The sequence below is a fragment of the Lepisosteus oculatus genome, unplaced genomic scaffold (assembly GCF_040954835.1).
Source record: "Lepisosteus oculatus isolate fLepOcu1 unplaced genomic scaffold, fLepOcu1.hap2 HAP2_SCAFFOLD_40, whole genome shotgun sequence".
NCBI classification, from domain to species: Eukaryota; Metazoa; Chordata; class Actinopteri; order Semionotiformes; family Lepisosteidae; genus Lepisosteus; species Lepisosteus oculatus.
The window spans coordinates 671,460-684,634 of NW_027167934.1; the positions used below are offsets into that span (position 1 = coordinate 671,460).

At 42.2% G+C, this 13,175-nt stretch overlaps 5 non-coding genes across 5 annotated transcripts; 1 reads left to right on the forward strand and 4 right to left on the reverse strand.

The window, feature by feature from the left end:
• Nucleotides 1-934: 934 nt before the first annotated feature.
• On the reverse strand, nucleotides 935-1,008 carry trnan-guu (transfer RNA asparagine (anticodon GUU)). The gene has a single exon. It is a non-coding gene; the product is annotated as a tRNA-Asn (tRNA).
• A 1,126-nt stretch (nucleotides 1,009-2,134) lies between these two features.
• trnar-ucg (transfer RNA arginine (anticodon UCG)) lies at nucleotides 2,135-2,207 on the forward strand. The gene has a single exon. It is a non-coding gene; the product is annotated as a tRNA-Arg (tRNA).
• Nucleotides 2,208-3,753: 1,546 nt separating this feature from the next.
• Nucleotides 3,754-3,835, reverse strand: trnas-uga (transfer RNA serine (anticodon UGA)). The gene has a single exon. It is a non-coding gene; the product is annotated as a tRNA-Ser (tRNA).
• A 4,544-nt stretch (nucleotides 3,836-8,379) lies between these two features.
• Nucleotides 8,380-8,453, reverse strand: trnai-aau (transfer RNA isoleucine (anticodon AAU)). The gene has a single exon. It is a non-coding gene; the product is annotated as a tRNA-Ile (tRNA).
• Nucleotides 8,454-9,015: 562 nt separating this feature from the next.
• On the reverse strand, nucleotides 9,016-9,086 carry trnag-gcc (transfer RNA glycine (anticodon GCC)). Its single transcript has one exon. It is a non-coding gene; the product is annotated as a tRNA-Gly (tRNA).
• Nucleotides 9,087-13,175: the final 4,089 nt, after the last annotated feature.

Consider the following 13,175-nt stretch of genomic DNA (forward strand, 5'->3'; position numbering starts at 1 on the left):
AAATCATTCTCGTAGTAGAAATTATGAAACGCCCTGTTAAAAGCAAGGAAGTTTTTATGCCCCGTTGAAGTAAAACAAAATGCCTGACAAAGTATGGCTTGGACAGATTCCAAGTGCTTGTACAAATGTGCTAAAGAAATTATACTTTGAGTATACAGCTTGTCCAAAGTCATCCATTATTAATACTATTAGTAATATCTTCAGTAAAGGCTTTGATGCATAAATATTTCTGATAAAGGTAGGTTGTGTACTTTTGTCCAACTGAGCAATCTTGCTTTCATAAAATATACCAACATTTGAATGACTGATGATTAACATGCTGTGATACACAGTTCAAAATTAAAGGCTCGAATGCTGTACATGAGAGGTTAAGCTCCCCCTGGCGGTTTTACAAGGCGACGCCGGATAGCTAGTCACGTGACACACGTGATACCGCGTGATACCCCGGTGGGCGTGTCGCGGTATGCCGTGAAATACCTCACCCATTTTGAATGGCTACATCTGTAGCTACTTGTGGATTCAAATACTTTATCGAGTGCTTTGATGAGTTTTTGCAATTTGATTGTCGTCCTGTCAGCCTGTTTCTGTTTTTTTTTTCAATCTAGTGATGGAAAGTAAGAGGGAAATGATGGAGCAATCCATAACCGCTCCGGAAAAATGGCAGAAAGAAATGGCCCGTCACTAAGGACATTTGTGAAGCAGAGGAGTGACATCACCACAAAGTGACTTATTCTGCTGATCGTTTTGGTGAATAATGATTGAGGCGCGTTAAGAGAAAGGTAGCTGCGTCAGCATGCTTAGGCTGCAAAGGATCAAACAAAGGTTTACTCCATGCTGAAAAGAGAAGAAAAGAAGCACAACGTTTCGACTGTGGAGCCTTCTGCGCCATCTTCTTTAGCGGTGATGATGTTTACATTGGAAAAACTGAGACATGCGTCTCTGGGTGGGCTTGAACCACCAACCTTTCGGTTAACAGCCGAACGCGCTAACCGATTGCACCACAGAGACTGACGGCCGCTTGTGCTCCCTACATTTGCAGGTTTATGGTCAAAGAAAACAATCACTTGCGCTTCTTGCAGCCGGCAATCTTTTTCCACTGACAACCAAGAAATGGATTTCATCTTTCACAAGCTGTATGGATTTCTTCAAAAACAAGTTATTCCAGAAAGGAAATGAATTCTTGCATTAAACTGAACCAAGCTGTACATGTTTGTCTGAAATGAGACATTCGGCACAACAAGACACGGAGAGAGGCACCACTGGTATTCAGACCCACGATCGCCTGCTTACTAGGCGGGCACTTTAAGCCACTAGGGAGCACCGCACTTTTACAGACACTTGGACACATCTGCGTTCGGTGTGCACTTAACATGCTCTCTGAGCCCGTTGCCTCCGTCCCATTTAATAGCAGAACTGACGCCAAGAGAAATGATGAGAAATGGCATTTATCGGGCACTTTTCATGTCCAAGCTGTGCATTCTTTGGCAACACCATTTTTTCTTTTGTTTAATTTCTATACTTATTGATAGAATAAAAACGATATGTCATGTACTGTAAGGGAAATGTCTCTTTTTTTTAATGGGGAAAGCTAGCACCAGCAAATGTTGTGTTTAGAAGAAGTGATTTAACATGACACGTGACCTAATTTACCGGAGCAAAAGCTCACCCAGCAAGCCCTGCTTTACTTCTACAGGAGAGAAGTACTGTAGAGTCTGCAAGATGTTCAGCTGGGTAGCTACGTCAGCATGCCTCGGCTGCAAAGGAACAAGCAATGGGTTTATTGCATGCTGAAAAGAGAAGAACGGAAACAGCGTTTCGACTGTGAGGTCTTCTCACACCTGTAAAAGGCTCCATGGTTTTCTTTCTTCTCTTTTCAACATGGAATACACCTATTGTCTGCAAGATGTGACAATTTCATGGTGTTTTGGAAGAAAACCTTTTTTCTTTGAATTCAAAATCAATCGGAATTTCAGCACGACACATCAACACTTTTTCTGTTTTAAGGAGATGATATTTTAAACCTGATAAAAATAGTAGGAAACACAAGTTTCTTGCTGTGAAAATTTAGATGGGGAAGTGTACTACTAGTAGCAGTGTAGAGCTCTCTGTGGTGGAGTGCAAGCGCATGTTCTATGGGCCAGTGGCGTAATGGATAACGCGTCTGACTTCGGATCAGAAGATTGTAGGTTCGAGTCCTGCCTGGCTCGTGAGGCTTTTAAACCTCTCAGGTTCCTCGGTAACAGGTTGCCGTCATGTATATGAACTATAGAAAAGCATTTGCCACAACCCGTAAATTAGCACGCAAGTGCGGGCTAGTGAACACAGAACTGTATGGAGATCATCTCCAGCTCCGAGCTCAATTGCAATGAAAAAACATGCAGAGCAGCTGAATTTGTGCTCGGTAGGGTGGGGAGGACTCAGCATTGCTATTGTTCTAATTGGCATGAACTGCAGGGGATCTGAATCAGAACATGTCAGTTAGTTCGATCATTGCGTCAATATGTAGGGCACGTTAATACAGAATTATTACTTTGTCTGTCTCGTCTTTGTATATAGCTGAATGTCCCTGACAATTTCATGTTAGTTTTTAAGAACGACATTGGTGCTAATATATACATATATAGCATATAAGGAACACGTAAAAGTTTAGTCCATGCTAAAAAGATAAGAAAACCGCCACAACGTTTCATCTTGGAATAAATCTTTACTTGTTGTTTTGCAGCCTACCCATTCTGACCTAACTCCTCCCTTGAAATTCCCTAACAGATAAGGGTACGTAACGGCTCATGCGATGCTCAGTTGCAATTTGTCCCAAAACAAACAAGAACAGCAGCTGAGGGTTTGAGTTTGAACATGCACTGTATTAAAGCAGCTTTTATTTCCATTGATAAATGCTAGATATTCCTACAGAGATTCTCCAGGTGAGTACGCGATTCCTGTTTCTGTTTCTATTTCTGTTTCATATATAAATATATACAGTATATATATATGTTACATGTGTCTCTGCAATAGTACAAATGTGTTATACACTATCAGGGGCTGCTTTTTTGTGCACCTCATCTACAACAAGGGTTTTTTTTCATTTATGTTTGTGGACCTTCACTATTTGAGGAAGTGAGTTAGATAAGAAAGTTACAGGTATGGTGAGCAATGACTGACAAAGGCACGTACTGCGTATTCCTTACAGAAGTGTAAGCAATTTGTTCTAAAAAACACCGGCTAAAGTCCAACATCGTTAGCAATCTTATTACTTAAACAGAATTAACATCAATAAACTGTAAGGTGCTGGTACATGCGAGTAGATTTGATCTTCTATTAAACAAAAATGCAATTACAGCTCTAAAAAGGTCAACCTAGACTTCTGTAACAGATCTGTTCAGGTCATCGCTGTTCCTCTGACCTTGTGAGTCTTTGGAATTTTAAAAGTGTATTTTGCTTGCCTTTCATGTGGTCTGTGTACAAGTCACTGTGGCGTATGCGGTCCTACACAGCCTTGCTATAGACGTGACGAGCCTCCGCTATGTTGCAATGGAGAACAGGTTCAGTACGGAGCTGCCGAGAAAATTCAGCTGGAAAGCTCGTTGCAGAAAAGCATCGGTATCTGTGTCCAGCGGCAAAGCGTCCTTCGTGGGTGCTGAAGAATCGATTTCACAGGCTGCGGGTCCAGGCGATTTAGAGTGTTAAAGGTCCCAGCGAAAACGAAACGGCGCTGGTCCTTTTACACGCACGCACGCAACCAAATGCAAAGGACGCTGTAGTCGGCAGGATTTGAACCTGCGCGGGGAGACCCCAACAGATTTCAAGTCCGTCACCTTAACCACTCGGCCACGACTACAGCGAGCGCCGTGGCCGCTGCCTTCTTGCTACAATCGAACAGGGAGTGCGAGGCGGCGGCGGCAGCGGAGGCAACTTTTTTCAAGTTCGCTCTCCGTTTAAGAAACCTTTTACGCCATACGTGCAAGCACACACACACACACCTCAGAGGACTTAAGGGTGGCTTCAAGTTGGAATGATAAAGTCTCCCCGTTCGGACATGAAAACAGAACGTTCTTAGACAGAAAGCAATCAACAACGGAGACATGTGGACGACGATTTTAGTCACTGCACTTTGAATAGCATTTTTGCTCCAGTTACAGGAGATGCACCAATGGCCCTTGACCTACGCTCTTACCAATGCCTTGAACATTCAAACAAAACAGCCCTCAAGTCCTGCGGTTTAATATAACGCTGTTACGTGTCGAGGCAGTATTTGACTCTGTCCTACCGTTGAGACACGGGGCGTATATGGAAACGAACACATGCTACGGATCGTCTCTAATCGGTCCCTACAGTTGGAAGGCTCCTTGAAGCGTGCACCCCCATCATTCATCTTTGCGCATCTGTGAAAGGTAGACTCTTGAGCAATGTTTGAGCCAGCTCTAAGGCAACTAGTGCTATTGGATAGAGACCTCTGGAAGATCCTAAGAGTCTCTTAACACCACTTCCAGCAGCAAGCTTAATTGTTCGCTGGAGGTCTCCCACCCAGGTACTGACCAGGCAAAGAATCACCACTACATTGAATGAGGAAGTTAATCCTGAAATCCAATTACATATCTCAAGGTAAGACAAATCCATAAGAACATGTCTTAGTATTACTTCGTTTATCCTATTCCATAATGTCATTATATATAATACCATACAACAGTACGATCCTTACTAACTGCATGCGTTAAAATTGCACATCAGCACATAGCAGGGGGCACATAGCCGCGATGTATTATCAATGTTAAATTTCAACCATAATATCGACAACATTAATAAACGCATACGTTGAGAAAATATCGAACCCAGCATATTTTCCGGTTATATACCACAATGCATTGCTAGTATTCGTTGGTCACCATTTTGGACACGTTTTTCAAACGTAGAAGTATATCCGCAAATATCTCAGCAATCCTCTTTTGACGAGTAAGTATGAACAATAATAATACTATCTGAATACACACAGATCTTTCTTAATATTATTTTGATTAAAATAGTACGTGAATAAGCAAAAAATGGTACATAAAAATAGTGTGAATGGGGAAGATGGCACAAAATCGTTTTGCCATTTCTCTATTCTTATTCTATGTTGTACTTTCAAACTTTAGGTACTCTTTAATTAGGACAGACTTTATTGCTCAACTGCTATGATGCAAGCCAAATTTTATACATTTATTTCAGCTTTGAGCTTTCAGCTTTGTCCAACCTTGAACTCACCGGCCGTGGTTAACACGTGTTGGATTTTAACGGGCTCTGTGTGTTCGATGTACATAAGCCACTGAATGCTGGGTGTAGAAAATCGTTTTTGCTGGTGGTGGTAATTGTCATGGGGTAGCAACGCTATCGTCTCTTCCTGTAAAAACATAAGTCTGAACATGGCCATGCAGACACTAGCGATGGTCACAAACTGAAAGGGGTCGATGCACACAACGCAGGCGGCCCCTGACTCAGTCACGCGTGTCTGTCTGGTCATATTCATGACCTTGTCCCAAAACCTGACACAGCCTTCTCTTAGAATTGCCACATCCAACTGGCAGTAACGTTTCAACTCTCTCTGTAAGTTAAACACACTTCCCTTGCATTCTTCATACCAAACCAAAAACTCGGCTTTCTCCCTCTGCAGCATGTAGTTAACGCCGTAAAGTTCTGGCGGCGGCATCGGGCTGACATAATTTTGGTTTTCTGAAGTGTTCATCAAGTGTGGAAAATGACCCTTACCCCCGGGGAACCCCATGGCGGCCGACAGTTTGCTTAATTTCATAGGTAGAAAGTTTAAAGAATCGATAAATCTGATGTTCAGAGCTTTTACGGTCATACACATTATCTTACCACCCTGATTAATTAGTTCAACGTCCATCTTTTCATCTTACAACTGTCTGATTACTAGGTAATTGTCATATCCCTTGCCATTGTGCGATATGAATGTATGGTTTTTGAAACGTCTATCGATAAATTTACACACAAAATCCTTTAGACAAGTTTCACCATAAAATTCCCAGCTTCGTTTATTGTTAATATGAAGGGCATGGATGTAATTTGGTATGTGTGTCCCCGTTTCTTGCATGCATTCAAAGTCGAAAAAAATGTACTTGTTTGAAATTTTGGGGTTGTCCAAAGGCAGTATGTAGCACAAATGTGTGTCAGGGGTGTCGATCACGTTGTTACAATGCGAGCACAGTTTCTCTTTACATTTGTGACTAGAGAGGTTATAAACCTCACATTTCTCACAAAAGACCCTGCGCTCACACTTACTAACACCCGTCGCTGCATTCCGAAAGTGTCTCGCCAAACATTGAGAGCTACGACAAAAGACCTTACAGGCCGGACAATTCTGAATTTCTGCATCAATTTCGCAACACTGGGGATCTAAACAGGTTTTACAAGTTTTAACACAGGCGTGTGCGTTCTTGTGGCTATACGCCGCATGGTAGTTAGTGCAAAAATATGCCGCCCCCACAAAAGCTTTAAAATTTAAAACCCCATAAAAATGCTCTTCATGCAGTAGAACAAAAAGTATTTTAGAATTAGGTGGTGTGGGCCCCGTTGTAAAATATTTCCAATCACCCTGGTCATGGTACAAAATTTTAATGACCACCTTTAAATGTTTTTCAAAAGCAGTAATGTCTGACAAACTAATTTTCTGATTCTCTGAAAAACCCAACTCTTTGTGCATTCGTTTAGCGCCCTGTAACATTTCCCCATTGGTACAACCTTCATTCAACAAACCGTACACACTCCCAGTGAAACACAGATTACCGCCCGTGTAATGTAAGTCGATAAGGTGCGCTTTTTTCTGAGCAATTACCCAGAACGGATTTAAATCTTCGACGGGCACCCCCCTGCATATTCCTAACTATCGTCACCACTAATCGGAGGCTGTCATCGGTGAGAATTTCTGTGTGGCTCTGTAAGAGGTCTGAGATGTGGCTTAAAAAATCAGCAGCATTTAATTCTCCGGGTTGTCTCCTGCGTGAGAACAAGGGTTTGTTAAAACCACCCGCAGTCAAACGCAGCTGTACAAAATCATTCGCCCCGATGTTTGGAGAAAGTTCATCCAATATTCTCTGGACTGCACCATGCACATGTTTAGTCATTTATCCCGGTGGGTCTTCGCCAGTGCACCATGAAATAGCATTATCAGGTAACGAAATCCAGAGGTTAGATCAGCATCTTCTTTAGAAAAAAACGTCTAAGAGTCTAGCGGCGTAAACCTGGATCAGTTTTGGAAACACTGAATGTACACTTGCTAAAGCGGCTCTTAGATTCTCTAAACCCCGCTTTTTATCCACCTCATTAGTGCCCACCTTTGATACTAACTGTGCAATATACCGCACTGAGTCTCCCACATCACCAAACACCAAGTCTTTAGGCGTGTTATTATTTCTCTCCGAAGGCTTGACACGTTTGGTTTTGATCAGCGTCTTAACAGCCGTCTCCGATGCAGTCACCACCTTAGGGTCCGACGTTTCCACCACACTTTTTTCACCGCTCGTCGATACAGCTGCTGTGTGAATAACGCCAATGCTCCATATCTCAAAATCAGAAAACTACACTGTGATAAAAATAAAAGACTTTTCAACACAACAATCAATTAAATCTAAATGGTCAAAATCAGAAAACTATGATAACTATGATAAAAACGCCACATATGTGGCACATCCTTACACAAAGGGCTGCGGGTGAATGGAAAAAGTTACCCGGACATGTTGTTACACCGGTTTCCTTTAAGACTGTGGTGGTGCTACTGGGTTAAGCGGCATGGTTAACGGCATACAGACCCCTGGCACAGACCACTTGTGCCAGGGGTCTGTATGCCATTCCCAAAATCCACCTGCTGGATTTTGGGAACTTCAGGACGAGTGGGAATTTTCTCCTATCTGTCAATTCTGTTTTGTTTTGGAGACTCTTGGCTGCCTATGTTGTACAGTGCAGCGTGAAGGAAACATTTTCCAAAACTGTGTCAACTCAAAATTTGTAAGAAAACCTCTCTAGCTGCTTTAACTCTCTTCATTTTTGTCATTTAATGTGACACTCGATGTATAACTGGAGCCTCACATATGCAAATGGTGAGGCTCCAGTTCGACACCACTTTACAGTATCTGACAAAAGCATGGCAGATTGTGCCATGACCGGCAGATAACTTCTGCTTATTTTTACCATATTAAACATTGGAAATCCAACCACTTGCATTTGTGACACTTGATTTTGGCTCCACCTAAGACACTCTTAAATCTTCAAACACTTTTCTCTTCTCCCGCAACACTCTTGTCTGTCGGCACTATGTGGCAGCGTTGCATGACAACCCATCTCACCACGGAAAGGAACCTAACAGCTTTGGTAAGAGAGGAGAAAAGGACCTGGCCCGTACGGGGCTCGAACCCGTGACCTTGGCGTTATTAGCACCACGCTCTAACCAGCTGAGCTAACCGGCCTCACGACAGTAATCCTCTCTGTGCTGCAAAAAATCGATCTCAGGGAATTTCTTTTGCCCTCCTTTGAATAGAAAGCCGTGTAATTCAGTGTACGGGCTTTCTCGTGCATTTTCATGGTTCTTGTAACCCAAATCCTACACTGGCCTGAATTGCCCCCCCATTTCACAGCATTTTTCAGCTGATTTAAAATGTACCTAAAGGAGAAGCATTATTGAAGACCATCAATTACCAAAAGCTTTTGTCAAAGGTTTTGGTGGTCATTTTTAATGACCACAGAGCGCTGTGATCTCGGTTTTACATCTCATCCAAAAGACAGCGCCCTCTTACAACACAGCATCTCCGTCACTATACTGGGGCATTGGGACCCGCACAGACCTCAGGGTGAGCGCCCCCCCCCCGCCGGCACCATTAACACCGCTTCCAGCTGAAAGCTTTGTTTTTTCCTGTAGCTCACCCTCATCCGGGTACTGACCTGGCTCACACCTGCTTAGCTTCAGTGGGTTTTTTGAGTTGCGAGTTGCAAGGGGATGCAAGTGATGGAGCCGCTTGCTGCAAAAGCCACTGCATTGGCCGGGAATCGAACCCGAGCCTCCCGCATGGCAGGCGAGAATTCTACCACTGAACCACCAATGCTTAGTGCCTGGGACTTCAAAAAAGACGCTTTTTTGGTGCTCTGTGCAAAACGCGTCGACATCTGCTTCCAGCTGCAAAATGCCATTCACGGACGCTGAAGAATTTATTTCCAAGGCAGCGGGTACAAGCGATTGGGTGTTTTAAAACCACCAGAAACAGCAAAGAGGCGCGCTTCTTTGCTTGCGCCGGAACACACCAACTGGAGGCGGACAACGTAGTCGGCAGGATTCGAGCTTGCGCGGGGAGACCCCAACGGATTTCTAGTCCATCGCCTTAACCACTCGGCCACGACTACAGCAAGCCCCGCTGCCGCTGCGTTCTTGCTACAATCTTACCTGGATCGCGAGGCGCCGGCGGAAGCCTATTTCAAAGTCGTTCTCCGTTTCAAAAAAACATTTCCACAATACAAGCCTTGCAGACAGACACGCCTCAGAGGACTTAAGGGTGGCTTCATGTCGGAATGATAAAGTCTCCCCGTCCGGACATGAAAATGCCACTTTGTTACACACAAAAAAAGAATCAACAACAGAGAAATGCCCACAAGCATTTGAAAGCCGCACCACGTCGCACTTGAAATAGCTCTTACATTAGTGGTAGATGCAGGAATCGCCTTTTTATTTACGCTCTTACCAACGCGATGGAAAGCAAAACAAAGCAAAGCAGAGCAAAACAAAACGAACAAACGAAAACCCTCACGTCCCGCACTCGCATATAACGCCGTTACGTGCCCAAGCGGTATTGTACGTCATCGTAGCACTGCACCCCGGGGCGTACGGTATAAGGGAACGAGCACACGCCATGAATCGCCTCGAATCACTCCCTACAGCTGTAAGGCGCCTTGAAGCGTGCACCCCCAACGTTCTTCTTTGCGCATCTGTGAAAGGTAAACTCTTGCGCAAACTCTGAACCAGCTCTAAGAAAACTAATCCGATTAGACGTTACTTTGACTCATCCTTTAAGGGACCCTTGTTAATTGGAGAAATCAATGATTTCGAATGAATTCTGTATGCGTTAAAAGACAGCTATACACAGAAAACATGCAGGACACTGCTCATGATGTTTCCCGAGCCGAAACACAGTGCGTTTTTCCAAGCCATTTGACAAAGCCCGCCCACTGAAAACTGCAGCAGATCGTGTAAAGGCGTTCAACTTTGTAACTACTGCACGCACAGGAAGCAGAATCAATTCCTCTTTTCAAACTGTCAAAGGTTTGCTGCAGGACATCGCACAATCTCTTTTGAACGGGGACAAACGATTTCTTATGGGGCGCAGTAAGTACAGACGTTTATAAAGCTCCACTCATGCCGACGATGCAGCATGAAGAAGCGCAACCTAACGTTTGACAGACAAAAGCCGGGCGCCGCTACGAGCAATATGAAATCAAACTGACAGCACACGACGTTTCGCGCTGACTCAAAAGTGATCTCGACAGACGCTGTTCTCTGCATAACGCTGAAAGAGCTAAAGAGCGTTTCTGTTGAGACGTAACCCAGTGGGCAAAAGACGTATAATATACGTCTATTAAACGCATACCTTAGACGTCTAAATGTGGTCTACAATTCGTCTAGAATGAAATTCTAATGTACGTCTAAAGTTATACGTCTATGTTTAGACGTTCATTATACATAAATGGTTGGAGTTCTATTATACGGATAAATTTAGAGGACTATTATACATATATGGTTGGAGTTCCGGATAACTTTAGAGGTCTATTATACGGATAACTTTAGAGGACTATTATACGTATATGGTTAGAGGTCTATTATACGTATAACTTTAGAGGTCTATTATACGTATATGGTTAGAGGTCTATTATACGTATAACTTTAGAGGTCTATTATACGTATATGGTTAGAGGTCTATTATACGGATAACTTTAGAGGTCTATTATACGTATATGGTTAGAGGTCTATTATACGCATAACTTTAGAGGTCTATTATACGTATATGGTTAGAGGTCTTTTATACGGATAATTTTAGAGGTCTATTATACGTATATGGGTAGAGGTCTATTATACATCAAAGATAGATTTTATAGGTGTAGAAACAAGTAAACCAAGCCAATGATTAGGTTTAGAAATTTATTCTGAAAATACACATTCACACCTGAAACATATGTATTTCAAATTATACATTGTATACAATCAATCAACAATCAACATATGGGCAATAATCATAAAAAACACAACTAGTCTTAAACTTCACCTACAAATTCTGGTAACATGGCAATATACAGTATAGTAATGACAAACACAAAACTAATTACATTAACACACTAACTCAAAACCACATTTTGATTCAAATATACATTTTAAAATGTACAACTTCTATATTTCCAAGAAAAAAAAATATTACAATGGAAGTTAAGACGATTTTTGTCCACTATTTGCAAACCCTGTCTAATTGTCCTGTTAGAACCAAAAACCTATTATTTTCAGAGTCCAGATCTCCTGGCCCCCTGCCTTGCATATGCATTCTTCAAGTAACACATTGTGTGCTCCTTTATTTCTTTTTCTGTTGATGTAGGGTGGGACTTCAGCACCGCAGCTAGGAGAAAATTATATAATATTACTTCCCAAATAAATGATGATTAATATCTTCTTTAGTATAATCTAAAAAATGAACGGTTTACTAAGCTCAAAGCTGAAATCAATGTATAAAATTTGGCTTGCATCATAGCAGTTGAGCAATAAAGTCTATCCTAATTAAAGAGTACCCAAAGTTTGAAAGTACAACATAGAATAAGAATAAGAGAAATGGCAAAACGATTTTGTGTCATCTTCCCCATTCACACTATTTTATGTGCCATTTTTTTGCTTATTCACATACTATTTTAATCAAAATAATATTAAGAAAGATCTGTATGTATTCAGATAGTATTATTATTGTTCATACTTACTCGTCAAAAGAGGATTGCTGAGATATTTGCGGATATACTTCTACGTTTGAAAAACGTGTCCAAAATGGTGACCAACGAATACTAGCAATGCATTGTGGTATATAACCGGAAAATATGCTGGGTTCGATATTTTCTCAACGTATGCGTTTATTAATGTTGTCGATATTATGGTTGAAATTTAACATTGATAATACATCGCGGCTATGTGCCCCCTGCTATGAGCTGATGTGCAATTTTAACGCATGCAGTTAGTAAGGATCGGTCACTGTTGTATGGTATTATATATAATTACATTATGGAATAGGATGGGGACAGGCCTGGCATCACGGGGGGAGGGGGGAATGTCGCCCCTTCAGTTTTGGGCAAAAAGTTTTACCTAACTTAATTTGCGCCCTAAAAAAATAGTTGTACTTTGTCAATGGTCAGACAACACTAAATGACACGAACAGTCACTCAGTCTGTTTGATGGGCAGGAGGGCTATCCGTCCAGGAACTGCACATATTATTGAGTGTCAACATTACGATCCTGTTTGCTCAGGTGGACCGATTCCTTGCAGTAGTTCCTTGCAGTAACGATTTAATACTTAAAATTGTTATATAACTAGGACTAGTTATAGCAGTCTGTGCTTTCTGTTGGTTTTACAACATTTTTTTCTTAACGATTCAGAACGTCCATGTAGCTGCAAAAATGAACGCTTATGGTACTTTTTGCTCCAGGCAATACAAACCGTGAGAGTGACGAAAAATGTGAAACTGAACTTCATCGCAAATACCAGATTGCTAGTCGTTATCTTCTATCATGAAGCACTAATCAATGGCATAGCTGCGAGATTTCATTTGGGTAGCTGCACCGAACAGCTCCGTTTCAACCGAAATATCACTCCCCCCTCAGAATTTCAGACGCCCCCCTACAGATTTTTCCTCGGGCACCGCACACTGATGGGGGACGGGGTGTCCAGGAAATGGTATCAACTTTTGTCAAGAAAATAAAAATAGAAACTCTATAGGCACTCAAACATTTTACTGTTTTTTTTCAGGCAGGTGGCAAGACCCCTCAGCAAAACCCTTGTATGCTAAGCTGTGGGCATTGATTCGTCGAATATACGTATATTTACGGCGAAATTACGGCTATACGTATATATACGTCGCCTCGACGTATAATCAACGTCGAATTGCAACCGTAAAATCGA